The sequence below is a fragment of the Silene latifolia genome, chromosome 11 (genome assembly GCF_048544455.1).
Source record: "Silene latifolia isolate original U9 population chromosome 11, ASM4854445v1, whole genome shotgun sequence".
Taxonomy (NCBI): domain Eukaryota; kingdom Viridiplantae; phylum Streptophyta; class Magnoliopsida; order Caryophyllales; family Caryophyllaceae; genus Silene; species Silene latifolia.
The window spans coordinates 83,067,763-83,083,947 of NC_133536.1; the positions used below are offsets into that span (position 1 = coordinate 83,067,763).

Below are 16,185 nucleotides of genomic sequence, written 5' to 3' on the forward strand. Positions count from 1 at the left end.
CATTGAAGAGCCGTTGCAAAGAGAATGAGACCACTATAAATAGCAGAGGAAAGATAGAAGGAGGATCACTTACTCACTCATACTTACTCTCATTTTATCATTGTAAACTGCAAAAAGCATTATTATTAAACGTTCATACTCTATTCCGAGCCTGACATACACATTCCCTGTCAGGATACTCTAAAACATAGTAACAATCCCTCCTGGCTTGGTGCCCATGGTTTTTTTCCCTTATTCCCAAGGTTTTTCCACGTATAAATCTTTGTGTTTCATTTTGTTATTTGTTATTTACTTAATCAGTCGTACCAGTCAGGCTTAGTTATTTTGAGTTAGATTGCCCTGCAATTACATCCCTGGCAGGACTCTATTCTTGTGAGAATTCCTGCTAAAACAAACGGTATTTTAGAGTAATATAGAAGCATTGAGTAATTATAATAGTACTTCTTAAAAGTGTGTGGAAAAAGCAAATGTATAGAAATTGTTGGTTTGGAGGAAGTATGTATGATCAGATTTTATATGAAAATTGACAGGGTAGTTAATTGGTTAATAAATTGAAAATCACGCTAGCCAATTATAGCTTGCCACATCAGCTAAAAATTCTGACGATTAACCACAATAATCCTCTAAATGTTTTTACTTTTATATATAAGGAGTTTTTTTATTTGTAAATTCTTGTAATCGTTTCTGATTAAAACATAACTCTATATGTCGTGCATAAGATGCACGGGGTCTAAACTAGTTTATTGTATCATACTCAGCAACTAGCAAATATAAATATATATATATATATATATATATATATATATATATATATATATATATATATATATATATATATATATATATATATATATAGTGTAAAGATCAAGTAAGTCCATGTCTTACAATTGAGTCCATGAGTCCTCATCCAAGCCATTGGATGAGAAAGATGGGTGGTGGAGATCAAAACACAAAAAGGTGATTAATTAGCCAAAAAAACACTCTCTCTCACTACCTTAACTAATCCACCCTAATTATCACTAATTTCACTATATATAATTTATCATCACACCCATTTATCTCTCATCTCACACAATTCATTCACCTTCTCTATCAAAAAACCCAATAAAATCAAAAACCCAATTAATTCAAAACCTAAAAATTCAAAAAAAAAATTCCCCCTCTTTTCCTCACCAACCCACCTCCTCACCCGACACCACCATACCCGACACCACCACCACCTCCTCAACACCAGATCCACCGCCTACAGCAGCAGGCCCCACCACCGCAACAACAAAATCACACCCACCAGCCGACAACCCCGACACCACCACCAGCCCACACGACACCACCACAACACCTCACGACAGCAACCGCAACCAACACCGACTCCTCTTCTCTCTGACAGCAACCGCAACAACGACAACAACCTAGATCTGGAAAAAAAATAACCCACAACCCACCCTCTGCCACCTCCTACCCATCCTACCACCACCACCATTACCCTACACCTACAACAAAACCAAACAACCTAGATCTGAAAAAAAAAACGATACTAGATTTTGTCGATTTCACCCCGATGAGCCACGCTTTTTCCGACAGTCTCATAGTGTTAGTGCGGTGGTTTAAAATGATGGCTTTTCATTCAGTGACGATGATGACTCTTAAAATGATGGCTTTAAAATGGTGGTTTAAAATCATGGTTTAAATCTCATTCATTTATCTTAAATTATGATTTAAAATGATGGCTTTTTTCCTTTTTTTTTTGAAATAAGGAATGGTTGGTGGGTGGTGTTCAAACTTCAATATCATGTGTTCATTAAGAAAAAGATTGTGTTGTTGCTTTTGAATTATTTCCTCTTGCTGCTGCCACCTCTCACTCCTTCACGCCCCCTCACACTCCCGTCTTTTTTTTTTAGTAAAATTGTGTTTGTTTTGGTTACCTATTACTTTTCATTTTCTTTTAATTTTTGAGAACAAGTTTTAATTTTCGTTTTTGATATCTCGTTTTTTTCCTTTTTCCAGATCTGGGATTTTTTTTTTGTTTGTAATATTTTCGTTTTTGATATCTAATATTTTCGGTTTTTGATATCTCGTTTTAATTTTAGGTTTGATTTGTGTTCGGTTTGTTTTGATATTGGAAATTTGAGTTTGTTTTTAAAAAAACAAATGAAAAAGTTAGATCTATTTTTGAAAAGTTAAACCTAGATCTATTTTTTTCAGATTTTCTCTTCATTTGTTTATTTTTATGTTCTCCTAAAGTTAAGATTATACTTATTTTTATTAAAATTACACTTTTTTCTGTTAAAATTATACTTTTTTTTTACTAGAATAACACTTTTTTCGGCTAAAATTACACTTTTTGTTGTTAAAATTTATGACACCCTTAAATCTAGCCTTAATTATATACGTAACTAGTCAAAAAACCTGCAATTTCAAAAATAATTTTCTAACTAAACCATTCACAACCAATTCCAACTCAAGAAGAGTGTCATAACCCTGCAACAGCTGATAAACTAACTTACATATATAACTAAAGACGCGGAAATATATGGATACAAACCAAAAATAAAAAGGGAGACATATGTCCCTTCAAATTATATACAAACCAAAAGTGTAAAAGGTTGACTAATAAAATAGCCAAAACTAGGTCCAAGGTTCCTTGCTCACTAGCCGTCTGTGACCCCCAACAAAGCATCAACAACCTGTCAATCGCATTTTATACAAACACGAAAGCCACAATTCGGTGGGGAGTAACCCGAGTCCTCCCGACCACGAATCGTCAAAATTAATGTAACATGTAGTGTAACATGTAAACAATTTGATAAACCATTTACTTATCATGTATTCTAACAAATGACCCCTAAACTGACCCAACTAACTATCATGTGAATCATATAACAAATTGTAATCCAAACTCTATCAACCATAGCCGGCTTGCATCTCACCTTCTATGATTCATAGAATCATCAAACAAGAAAGGGCAATATATCAAAGACAGGCATAAGTTCTTAGCACCGTCAATAGTCACTTTGTAACTCAAGTCTATACCACGAGGTAGGGAAGGTAATCGAACCGGTATCTTGGCTCAGCGGTTACTATTAAGAAAACATGGCCAAGAGACAACACAACCCTAGCCTAAAATCAGCGCAGACCTAGACATGCGGATACACACCACCGCACCCAAGACCCAAGACTCACAACTTTTTTTAAAACAAAGTGAAGTGAGTACCCTAAGGACACCACCGAAGGGTCGGCTAGTACTTAAGCTGACCCCATACTATCAAAATTAGTACCTGAGGTCATGCCCCAACTTGGATAAACATCCACTAGTCAGGAACACAAAGGCTATCAAGCAGTGAACATATACTCGTCAGAGACTATAAAGACCTATCTATGATGAAGGCCGAAATACTCACCTAGGACCTAGTCACAGCTAGTCCCAGCTTGAATATTTTAGCCCACACCACCCAAAACTCACCACATAAGTCAAGTAAGACACCCACTTAACCTTAAGAGGGCAAAAAGTCCTACTTACCAACATAAATTCTAACATTTTATCATGTGAAAGCTATATAAATGTCTATTTACGATATCTGATACAATCCCAAATAGTTCCTCAATAAGAATTCAATACTAATTTCCAATCCTAGCAATTATAACAATATAAAAGGCTTTAGGGGAAACTAGGGCCATTACTACAAAATAAGAAGCTATTTAAATTCAATTAACTAAATAAGAAACTATTTAAATTCAACTAATTACACATGTGAAATAGAAATATAATAAATGGCCTAAAACAAGAAAAAGGTCGGTTATCTAATCCATTCAACCAAATTTTTACCCGCAACCCCAGCCCTGCGACAGGTACGAGTCAAATTGCGGCTGACCAATCACTCAATTAACTGACATCGCATCAGTCAAAGGGACTAAGGCTCAGTTTTCGGCACAATCAACAAAACATTACAATTATAGCTATAAAATTCATTTTGAGCCTATTAATTACAAATTTCCTTTTGTAAACTACCCTAACTTGTGATAACTATTAGTATAAGCACAATTAACTTCCATTAACATAATTTTTGTTACTAGTATATTTCAATTCAAATTACTACTCTTTTTGTTACTTATACTATTCTAATTATATCCATGATGAACCTAAAATGACGGACAAAGCATGGAAAACCGCGAAACAAGCAACGGACCGACCCGGGCCAACCCCAATACCCGGCCGGGGCTGCCGTGGGCCTGCCGGCTGCTGCCGGGCCCGCTGCCGTACCATTTCTTCTCTTTTTTTTTTCATTTTTATACATTATAAGACCGTCTGAAAATTAATTAATCGTCCCCAATTCAACATTGATAATTTAAACTACCAAAAGGCACAATTTAAGCTTGCATGCAACTAAGTTTAACATGTAAAAATTACTACCCAACAAAAATTCACCAAACATACAAAAATCAAAAATTGTGACGATCTTTCGTCGAGTAACTCGAAATATGTTACCTTAAGCTAGAAAATGAGCAATTAGCACCTTGAAAACCCAAACCCTAACGACACTAGCCGCTATCCTCTACAATATACGAGTCCCCGAACTCGTCTTCCAATCCTTCACCTAAATAAACAATTAAACACAATAAATAAGCACCAAAACCGATTCAACCGAAATTTGGTCTTAAAATAACTTAATGAAAATTGAAATTAGAACATACTAAGTCGTAGATCGTGGCGAGGGGATTCCGAAAAGGTAAATTTCGCGAAAAACGGACAAGAAACGAAGGAGTTGTGACGATTTCTAGCTTTAAATGATGAAAATGGTGTTTCTTAAGAAAGTGGGAGATAAAGATGGAGGAAAACCAGAAAAAAAGAAAAGAGAAGGGCTGGTCACGCGGGGGAAGGGAAGAGGAAAGGAGAAAAGTACGTACGGGATTTTTAGTCGGGATTTTTAACGAGTCGGTTTTGACTCGTTTCAATAATAATTAAATCCGTAAGTCAAACGCAAATTCCGTCAAGTCCAAAGTCTTTAAACACGAGATTACAATAAAATTGAGTATTCACACGACCCATTTCCAATTTCGTTTACCCAACGTTCAACGAATTGTCATTTTCCCCCCGATACGCCCTTATTTCGAAACAAAAGATTTTACACGGTTTAAACTATTTTTAAACATCTCGAAACTATCAAAATAAATACTTTTCTTCAAAATATAATAAAATTATATTTCTTTAAATTATTTTTACATTAAATACTTAATTATCACTTTTATTTTGATTAATAAATTATTTCTGAAATATATTAACGGTCCGAAATTTACGGGGCGTTACAATCACCCCTCCTTTTAAAAAGTTTCGTCCTCGAAACTTAGAAGAAATTATAGTTATAAGAAAATATAGGTATCTTTTCAATGAAACGGTGATACTCTTGTTGATCAGACAAGAACATCCATATTCATATCAAGATATAAAAATACTTCTTCACCAATAAATGAGAAAACCCATTATTGGGACGTCACCAACAACGAGATTCAACATTCACTAATGTTAAAACCATTGAAAATCATAAAAGTATTTTCAAAATTTCAGTTTAAAATTCTATAGTAAGAACGATATCTTACTAAATTATGATTAACTAAGGCTTAGTAACTCGGAACAAAAGTAAGAAAAAGGAATACCTTACGGAAATAAATCAAAATTTCATTTTCAAATCCTTAAAAATAGGTTAGGTTTGCAGAAGTGACATAAACTTTCAAGAATGAATCGAACTAGTAGCTTGAAATATTTAGAAATTCCCCGAAGTGAAAAGTAACTTAGACATCATAGGAGCAGTGTCCGCTAAAAGGATTCAAGCTTAACGATCAAAAAGAGCTATGATGAATTTTATGGGGTAAGAATTGAAGTCATAATTACAAGGATGTCAAAGATAGAGTTTCATAGGTTACCAACATCAAACTTACGAGAGGAGTATGATGATGTAAGGAAGAGAGATATGAGCGGTAACGCTCATGATCAAGGAAGAAGGGAGATTAGACACCAAGGAAACGCCAGACACTCATATCTCCAATAACAACATCACTCCCAAGAGTCTCCTCAATCGCTTATGTTACTTCTTCCTAACATATTCCCTGGAACAAGATATTTCACTATAAGTGTGATCTCAACGCTCCAAATTCTCAAACATCCCGAAACGACTTTCACAAGCCTAAGGTCAAGACTTCCAACAAAGCTGTATTTGTATCCCACTAGTATCAACTATGGGTTCCTCAAAAAGTAAACCTTCAATCAAGAGTCCCAATACCATGCTCTAAACTCCAAGAGAAGGTTCCTCAAAAATTCCACAAGGTTCTCATTTCAAAACAAGGTAGTAACATACCAACCTCAAATTATGAAAAATCAATAGGATCTCAAGTTTCTCTATCCTTTTACTTATTAAGGATTCTCAAAAGCAGAACTACACCCAGCTCCAACATTGTCTCATCATCTCAAGCACTCAATGCGACCTCAAGGTCTATAAAACTATAGGATTAACAAATTCTTCTCAACACTAAGTCTCTCTAAACTCAAGAACTCTCAAGAGTCAACTAAAATGCCAAATCACATCACCAAACCATTCTGGTCATCAACATCCCCAAGGAGTATTCTTTCAAATTTGATATCCTAAACTTACTTACCATCAAATTCTCAAGGTACAAGGTCATAATTGTAACAACACTTTATCACCTCGGAGTTTCTAAAACCATAAATTGAAATTAGGTTCCTTAGCCTAACAATTGGTGTCATCCATACCATTACCCTTCCTAGTTACCAAAACAAGTGCTAAGACTTCCCAACAATGTAGCTTACTCTCACTCTCATAACATACTTCAAGTAGTAATCAATTTCACCCTCTAACACCAACAAATAATCCCACATGATAACATATACACTATCAAACCCTTATATCCAAAATGATTATGGAAGCCCAACCCAAACTCGGCTACTTAGTCAAACCTATATCCTCAAATCACATCTTACAAACTCTGTAAACATGGTAAACAGGGTACCAACTATACTAAGGAGGTAAGGAGTGATAACAGAATAGAGTAACAGTAAAACATTTCTGAAGGGTGCATGCATCTGACAAGTTAGGAAACTAAGGAGTCAGACCGTAAAGATAACGGTTGACAAAAATAAGAGGTATTCGAGTTAAGAAGATATCTCGGGAAAGAAGAAGATACGTAAAATTTAGCATAAAGACAAGGTTCAACGATCGTTAAAGAGAAGGAAAGGAGAATAGAAGCGGCACAATGAAAGGGTTACCGCTTACTAAACACTCATCAAAGCTTATGATCGATATGATAAGGTTACTTCACTAAGGTGCTCAACAAAGCCCTAAATGTCTACTACATCGTAGGACTAACAAGGATTCCACAATGGTAAGTATTCCTCAACTCAATTGATTCTAAGAGCCAAAATCAATTCACCACACAAATTCATTTGTTACCATCCATGTCCCAAAGTATCTCCTTTACAATTCTCGTCATTGAACTTCACTTACTATGTCCTCTCCAAGTACCCTGGCTTGTTTACTCCATCATCTCACCACTTAATACTTCTAGTTTCCGATACCATAAATTGGAATCACATCCTTGAACTCACGAACTATATCGAACAACATTCCACCAAAATTCCCAAATTCAGATATGTTTCATAAGGTCAACAAAGGCTACTCTATACTAGATTTGGTCAACTTAAAAGGTTTAACAAACTAACTAATTCCAAAGTACAATACCAATCCATTAATCAACATCAATGTCCTATTGTATTCCTTTCAAGGCCCACAAGGATTAGGGCTAACTATCATACCTTTAATTCTCCACAAGAAATATCGAGACTCTCAAATGAAGTAGCTTAGGTTCATTCCATCCTATGTTCTAAGGTAGTACCCATACTGAATCATCTATAACAAACAAGCTCTCTATAGACATAAATCCCAAGGTATTTCTCAATTCACTAAATTCTCATATCAAGCACAACTAACAAGACTAACCAAAGGATCCCAAATTATATTCTCCTATACAACTCAAACCTTAAACAATCAATTTCTCCACTCGTTCACGCCCTCCAATGATACACTCTCTCAAAACTGGGTTCTCTTGAACAAGGGAACTATCCTGTGGTATAAAAGGAAGGTGTCCACATGGACTTTATTATAAGAAGAAAACGAACCTAAGATGAAACGGGAGAAAGAATTGAAAGGTAGTTACCTAGGCGAGATAAGAGGAATTTGAAAGACGAATGACCAACGAAAATGGAAGATTAAGGTAAGATACACTGAATACGAAAAGAAATATCAAGAAAGTGGAAGCATTCTACATTTGGCATAACCAACCTTTAGTGGCACCAAAACTAATAACTAACAATCAACAAACCTAACAATTAGCAATCACAAACAGACTACCACATAAAATCCTAATTCTACCCATCCTACCCATCTCTCAAGTTTATTATTTAAAGGTCAAGTGATCCTAAGTGGGGTGCACAAACGTGCATCGGGAGCAATAGGCTCTGATACCAACTATGACACCCTTAAATCTAGCCTTAATTATATACGTAAATTCTACACAAAAACTGGTAGGATATGTTTGTAAATGGTTCAACTAGTCAAAAAACCTGCAATTTCAAAAATAATTTTCTAACTAAACCATTCACAACCAATTCCAACTCAAGAAGAGTGTCATAACCCTGCAACAGCTGATAAACTAACTTACATATATAACTAAAGACGCGGAAATATATGGATACAAACCAAAAATAAAAAGGGAGACATATGTCCCTTCAAATTATATACAAACCAAAAGTGTAAAAGGTTGACTAATAAAATAGCCAAAACTAGGTCCAAGGTTCCTTGCTCACTAGTCGTCTGTGACCCCCAACAAAGCATCAACAACCTGTCAATCGCATTTTATACAAACACGAAAGCCACAATTGAGTGGGGAGTAACTTCGAGTCCTCCCAGCCACGAATCGTCAAAATTAATGTAACATGTAGTGTAACATGTAAACAATTTGATAAACCATTTACTTATCATGTATTCTAACAAATGACCCCTAAACTGACCCAACTAACTATCATGTGAATCATATAACAAATTGTAATCCAAACTCTATCAACCATAGCCGGCTTGCATCTCACCTTCTATGATTCATAGAATCATCAAACAAGAAAGGGCAATATATCAAAGACAGGCATAAGTTCTTAGCACCGTCAATAGTCACTTTGTAACTCAAGTCTATACCACGAGGTAGGGAAGGTAATCGAACCGGTATCTTGGCTCGTGTTACTATTAAGAAAACATGGCCAAGAGACAACACAACCCTAGCCTAAAATCACATGAGACCTAGACATGCGGATACACACCACCGCACCCAAGACTCACAACTTTTTTTAAAACAAAGTGAAGTGAGTACCCTAAGGACACCACCGAAGGGTCGGCTAGTACTTAAGCTGACCCCATACTATCAAAATTAGTACCTGAGGTCATGCCCCAACTTGGATAAACATCCACTAGTCAGGAACACAAAGGCTATCAAGCAGTGAACATATACTCGTCAGAGACTATAAAGACCTATCTATGATGAAGGCCGAAATACTCACCTAGGACCTAGTCACAGCTAGTCCCAGCTTGAATATTTTAGCCCACACCACCCAAAACTCACCACATAAGTCAAGTAAGACACCCACTTAACCTTAAGAGGGCAAAAAGTCCTACTTACCAACATAAATTCTAACATTCTATCATGTGAAAGCTATATAAATGTCTATTTTACATACAATCCCAATGCCAGTTCCTCAATAAGAATTCAATACTAATTTCCAATCCCTAGCAATTATAACAATATAAAAGGCTTTAGGGGAAACTAGGGCCATTACTACAAAATAAGAAGCTATTTAAATTCAATTAACTAAATAAGAAACTATTTAAATTCAACTAATTACACATGTGAAATAGAAATATAATAAATGGCCTAAAACAAGAAAAAGGCCGGTTATCTAATTCATTCAACCGAATTTTTACCCGCAACCCCAGCCCTGCGACAGTGCGGGTCAAATTGCGGTGACCAATCACTCAATTAATCGACATCGCATCGATCAAAGGGACTAAGGCTCGGTTTTGGCACAATCAACAAAACATTACAATTATAGCTATAAAATTCATTTTGAGCCTATTAATTACAAATTTCCTTTTGTAAACTACCCTAACTTGTGATAACTATTAGTATAAGCACAATTAACTTCCATTAACATAATTTTTGTTACTAGTATATTTCAATTCAAATTACTACTCTTTTTGTTACTTATACTATTCTAATTATATCCATGATGAACCTAAAATGACGGACAAAGCATGGAAAACCGCATGAAACAAAACGGACCGACCGGGCCAACCCCAAGACCCGGCCGGGCTGCCGTGGATTCTGCCGGCTGCTGCCAAGACATTGCCTTAGTACCATTTCTTCTCTTTTTTTTTTCATTTTTATACATTATAAGACCGTCTGAAAATTAATTAATCGTCCCCAATTCAACTTTGATAATTTAAACTACCAAAAGGCACAATTTAAGCTTGCATGCAACTAAGTTTAACATGTGAAAATTACTACCCAACAAAAATTCACCAAACATACAAAAATCAAAAATTGTGACGATCTTTCGTCGAGTAACTCGAAATATGTTACCTTAAGCTAGAAAATGAGCAATTAGCACCTTGAAAACCCAAACCCTAACGACACTAGCCGCTATCCTCTACAATATACGAGTCCCCGAACTCGTCTTCCAATCCTTCACCTAAATAAACAATTAAACACAATAAATAAGCACCAAAACCGATTCAACCGAAATTTGGTCTTAAAATAACTTAATGAAAATTGAAATTAGAACATACTAAGTCGTAGATCGTGGCGAGGGGATTCCGGAAAGGTAAATTTCGCGAAAAACGGACAAGAAACGAAGGAGTTGTGACGATTTCTAGCTTTAAATGATGAAAATGGTGTTTCTTAAGAAAGTAGGAGATAAAGATGGAGGAAAACCAGAAAAAAAGAAAAGAGAAGGGCTGGTCACGCGGGGGAAGGGAAGAGGAAAGGAGAAAAATACGTACGGGATTTTTAGTCGGGATTTTTAACGAGTCGGTTTTGACTCGTTTCAATAATAATTAAATCCGTAAGTCAAACGCAAATTCCGTCAAGTCCAAAGTCTTTAAACACGAGATTACAATAAAATTGAGTATTCACACGACCCATTTCCAATTTCGTTTACCCAACGTTCAACGAATTGTCATTTTCCCCCCGATACGCCCTTATTTCGAAACAAAAGATTTTACACGGTTTAAACTATTTTTAAACATCTCGAAACTATCAAAATAAATACTTTTCTTCAAAATATAATAAAATTATATTTCTTTAAATTATTTTTACATTAAATACTTAATTATCACTTTTATTTTGATTAATAAATTATTTTCAAATATATTAACGGTCCAGAAATTTACGGGCGTTACAATCACCCTCCTTTTAAAAAGTTTCGTCCTCGAAACTTAGAAGAAATTATAGTTATAAGAAAATATAGGTATCTTTTCAATGAAACGGTGATACTCTTGTTGATCAGACAAGAACATCCATATTCATATCAAGATATAAAAATACTTCTTCACCAATAAATGAGAAAACCCATTATTGGGACGTCACCAACAACGAGATTCAACATTCACTAATGTTAAAACCATTGAAAATCATAAAAGTATTTTCAAAATTTCAGTTTAAAATTCTATAGTAAGAACGATATCTTACTAAATTATGATTAACTAAGGCTTAGTAACTCGGAACAAAAGTAAGAAAAAGGAATACCTTACGGAAATAAATCAAAATTTCATTTTCAAATCCTTAAAAATAGGTTAGGTTTGCAGAAGTGACATAAACTTTCAAGAATGAATCGAACTAGTAGCTTGAAATATTTAGAAATTCCCGAAGTGAAAAGTAACTTAGACATCATAGGAGCAGTGTGCGCTAAAAGGATTCAAGCTTAAGCGATCAAAAAGAGCTATGATGAATTTTATGGGGTAAGAATTGAAGTCATAATTACAAGGATGTCAAAGATAGAGTTTCATAGGTTACCAACATCAAACTTACGAGAGGAGTATGATGATGTAAGGAAGAGAGATATGAGCGGTAACGCTCATGATCAAGGAAGAAGGAAGATTAGACACCAAGGAAACGCTGAGACACTCATATCTCCAATAACAACATCACTCCCAAGAGTCTCCTCAATCGCTTATGTTACTTCTTCCTAACATATTCCCTGGAACAAGATATTTCACTATAAGTGTGATCTCAACGCTCCAAATTCTCAAACATCCTGAAACGACTTTCACAAGCCTAAGGTCAAGACTTCCAACAAAGCTGTATTTGTATCCCACTAGTATCAACTATGGGTTCCTCAAAAAGTAAACCTTCAATCAAGAGTCCCAATACCATGCTCTAAACTCCAAGAGAAGGTTCCTCAAAAATTCCACAAGGTTCTCATTTCAAAACAAGGTAGTAACATACCAACCTCAAATTATGAAAAATCAATAGGATCTCAAGTTTCTCTATCCTTTTACTTATTAAGGATTCTCAAAAGAGAACTACACCCAACTCCAACATTGTCTCATCATCTCAAGCACTCAATGCGACCTCAAGGTCTATAAAACTATAGGATTAACAAATTCTTCTCAACACTAAGTCTCTCTAAACTCAAGAACTCTCAAGAGTCAACTAAAATGCCAAATCACATCACCAAACCATTCTGGTCATCAACATCCCCAAGGAGTATTCTTTCAAATTTGATATCCTAAACTTACTTACCATCAAATTCTCAAGGTACAAGGTCATAATTGTAACAACACTTTATCACCTCAGAGTTTCTAAAACCATAAATTGAAATTAGGTTCCTTAGCCTAACAATTGGTGTCATCCATACCATTACCCTTCCTAGTTACCAAAACAAGTGCTAAGACTTCCCAACAATGTAGCTTACTCTCACTCTCATAACATACTTCAAGTAGTAATCAATTTCACCCTCTAACACCAACAAATAATCCCACATGATAACATATACACTATCAAACCCTTATATCCAAAATGATTATGGAAGCCCAACCCAAACTCGGCTACTTAGTCAAACCTATATCCTCAAATCACATCTTACAAACTCTGTAAACATGGTAAACAGGGTACCAACTATACTAAGGAGGTAAGGAGTGATAACAGAATAGAGTAACAGTAAAACATTTCTGAAGGGTGCATGCATCTGACAAGTTAGGAAACTAAGGAGTCAGACCGTAAAGATAACGGTTGACAAAAGATTTTACACGGTTTAAACTATTTTTAAACATCTCGAAACTATCAAAATAAATACTTTTCTTCAAAATATAATAAAATTATATTTCTTTAAATTATTTTTACATTAAATACTTAATTATCACTTTTATTTTGATTAATAAATTATTTCTGAAATATATTAACGGTCCGAAATTTACGGGGCGTTACAAAATTACACTTTTTTCTGTTAGAATTACACTTTTTTCTGTTAAAATTACACTTTTCTTCATTAAAATTACACTTTTTTCTGTTAAAATTATACTTTTTTTTTGCTAGAATAACACTTTTTTTGGCTAAAATTACACTTTTTGTTGTTAGAATTACACTTTTTTCGGTTAGAATTACATTTTTTCTGTTAAAATTACACTTTTCTTCATTAAAATTACACTTTTTTCTGTTAAATTTTTTTTTTTTCTGCTAGAATAACACTTTTTCTGCTAAAATTGCACTTTTTGTTGTTAAAATTACACTTTTTTCCGCTAAAATTACACTTTTCTCCGCTAAAATTACACTTTTTTCTTTTAAAATTACACTTTTTTTCTGCTAGAATAACACTTTTTTCGGCTAAAATTACACTTTTTCTGCTAGAATTACACTTACTACTATTGGACTAATGTTACACTCTCCATGGACTTGGTCATATTCTCATATTCTCATTGGACTAATGTTACACTCTCAATGGACTAAAATTACATTCTCGGTTTGAAATTATACTTTTCTCGGACTAAAATTACACTTTTCTCGGACTAAAATGACACTCTCATTTAATTTGAAATTACATTTGTCCGGACTAAAAAAATACATTCTGGACTAAAATAACACTCTCATTAATTTGAAATTACACTTTCCTTGACTAAAATAACACTTTTTGTCATTAAAATAACACTCTTAAAATGCTAAATTACAATAACTTGTGATAAAATGACAAAAATTCAAAATATTATTCGTTAAAATCACTCGGAAAAGATTGAAGTTAAACTTGTAAAACGCTAAATTCTCGAAAATATTTCTTAAAATTACACTTTTTGCTGTTAGAATTACACTCGTAAAATCCTAAAATGTCGAAAATTTGTCTCGAAAAAAAAAAAAAAAAAAACGAAAAAATAAAAAACTTGTCAAAAAAAAAAAAAACGAAAAAAACCGAAACAGGAAAAATGTTAACAAAATTTTCATAAACTTTGAAGTATAAGACAAAATATGGTGTTAATTGTGTATGATAATGAATTAGTGAATGTATTATTAAAACTAGAGAGAGAAGTGAATTCATTAGTGTTAAGTGTGTTTTTTGCTTTCAATCTCAACCTTCCACCATGCATGATCCAAGGGTTGTGGGAGGGACTTATGGACTCAAAAAAAAAAGGGACTTAGAAGAACTTTGCTCTATATATATATAGAGAGAGAGAGAGAGATAGATAGATAGATAGATAGATTAAGGATTCCATGAGAACCTCGGATTCAGAACCTTTATACCAAAGATTCATAACCTTTTTACTAAAGGTTCAGAACTTAAGTTAGGCCTTTGTATAATTAAAGATCCCAAATTGTACTCCATTTTCAATTTCATCTCTCACATGATTTCATGGTTAGGCCTGAAGTTTTTATTTTTTTAATGATAAATGAGTTTCATTGGTTCAAAATCGTGAGATCGAAGTGCGTCCTTTTTGTCTGCTGCACACCAGGATGGCCGGTTTATGTATGCTTACAATTTCTCTTACATTTCTAGTCTTTTAATTAGTCATCACTCATTTAATATACTTCGCTATTGAAAGAAGCATGTGCGTATGTATATTCCGTATCATTAGTCTCCGTTAAGAGTAAGGTATCCGGTTGGATACCAATATGGCAATCCTATGAACGTGTATACCAAAGGTTATGAACCTTTGATATAAAGGTTTTGAACCTGAGGTTCTCATGGCTCTCATGAAAAGAGGGTTATAGGAACTCAACCCTATATATATATATATATATATATATATATATATATATATATATATATATATATATATATATATAAGTCGGGATCCGGTGAGAACTCCTAAATATTTGAGGATTGAGGATTAGTGAATCTGATATCACGGGTTCTTCAATGATATCATGAAAAAAATTAGACTTGTCAAAAAAAAAATTTTTTTTTTTTTTTTTTTTTTTTTTTGCACAAACCTGTTTTTTTTCGTGTGATATTGTTTGAATAACCTGTGATATTGTATTGAACAACCTGTGATATTGTAATGAAATCCTCAATCCTCAAAAAGATAGTGTATACTCACATGATCTCATTCCTATATATATATATATATATATATATATATATATATATATATATATATATATATATATATATATATGTAGAGTGAAGTTCAAATGAGTCCACATAAAATGGTGAGTCCCTAAGTCCTAATCTAAGTCATTGATCTTCTAAGATTGATAGTTGAGATTTGAAACTTCTAAACAATTTTTGGAATGAAACTTTAATGTTTTATAAGTGAAACTTTAATTTGTGAATGAAACTTTACTTCTTTACGATGGTAACTTTAATTTTTTAAAGTTATTTTGTAAATAAAAATTTAAATTTATGTATTTTTGAATATAATTTTAATGTTTTACGAGTGAAACTTTAATGCTTAAAAGTGTAACTTTAATTTTTTAGGCCATTTTCTATATAAAAATTTGAATTTATGAAATTATATAATTATAACTAATATTTTTTTATTTAACTATTTTTGACTATAACATTAATGGTATATGAGTGTAACTTTAATACTTAAAAATGAAACTTTAATTTTTTAAAACCATTTTTAATAAAAGAATTAGAATTTATGG

The 16,185-nt window shown here is 33.7% G+C and overlaps 1 long non-coding RNA gene across 1 annotated transcript; it reads right to left on the reverse strand.

Moving 5' to 3' along the window:
- Positions 1 to 2,491: 2,491 nt before the first annotated feature.
- Positions 2,492 to 11,035, reverse strand: LOC141614948 (uncharacterized). The gene is made up of 4 exons (XR_012529493.1): positions 10,896 to 11,035; positions 10,690 to 10,798; positions 4,484 to 4,592; positions 2,492 to 2,684 (listed from the first exon to the last, which is right to left on the reverse strand). It is a non-coding gene; the product is annotated as an uncharacterized LOC141614948 (long non-coding RNA).
- Positions 11,036 to 16,185: the final 5,150 nt, after the last annotated feature.